The sequence below is a fragment of the Phyllobates terribilis genome, unplaced genomic scaffold (genome assembly GCF_046119375.1).
Source record: "Phyllobates terribilis strain yellow unplaced genomic scaffold, ASM4611937v1 Scaffold_9__5_contigs__length_417890890, whole genome shotgun sequence".
Taxonomy (NCBI): domain Eukaryota; kingdom Metazoa; phylum Chordata; class Amphibia; order Anura; family Dendrobatidae; genus Phyllobates; species Phyllobates terribilis.
Window position 1 is genome coordinate 383,750,760 of NW_027362769.1, and position 935 is coordinate 383,751,694.

Sequence of the window (935 nt, forward strand, 5' to 3'; positions counted from 1 at the left end):
AATTCCAACATTTTTCAAAAATTTGTCAACATTTTCAGAGCCCCGTAACGGTTTCATTTTTCGGGATCTGGGGCTGGATGAGGGCTTATTTTTTGCGTCCTGAGCTGACGTTTTAATTGATCCCATTTTGGGATAGATACAATTCTGGAGTTTTGATTTTTTTCTCGTTACGCCGTTTACCGATAAGAGATTTTATATATATATATATATATATATATATATATATATATATATATATATATATATATATATATATATATATATATATATATATATATATATATATATATATATATATATATAATCTCTTATCGGTAAACGGCGTAACGAGAAAAAAATCAAAACTCCAGAATTATGTGGTTTTTTTTGTTGCTGCAACACTTCAAGAAAAAGCGATCAAAACGTATGGGACTTGAAGCTGTGACTGATCCATACATAGCAAGGATTCAGCAAAAAATCACAATCTCCTATGAACGCCGGCCACAAGCCGACATTCACTGAAGGATCATGATGAGAGGCACAGGGGTCTTCAGCAGACCCCCAGCTGTCATGACGCGTGATAGGCAGGATCAATGATAATACACTAAATTTATAATAAAATAATAAAATGACAAAAGCTCCAGAGAATTGTCGCAGGTAAACTAAACAGTTTATTGAAACAGCAGCACATTCTAGAACAGAATCCGATAAAAGAAATGACACTATTAATGTTCAAAGCTGGACCACGATCATACAAGCAGTCACGCAGGCGCGTCCTTACACCCACTCTCGCACGCCAATGGGGTCAAATTATTTAAAAAAAAAAAATAAAAAAATAATGGACAATATTTGGCTTTTATAGCAAGTGGTCACTTAGTGAAATGGTTGTCAGGTCCCCGGCGTACGAAGCAGCATCACCGATGCCGTATGCTGAATTAAGACGAACGTACAAATAA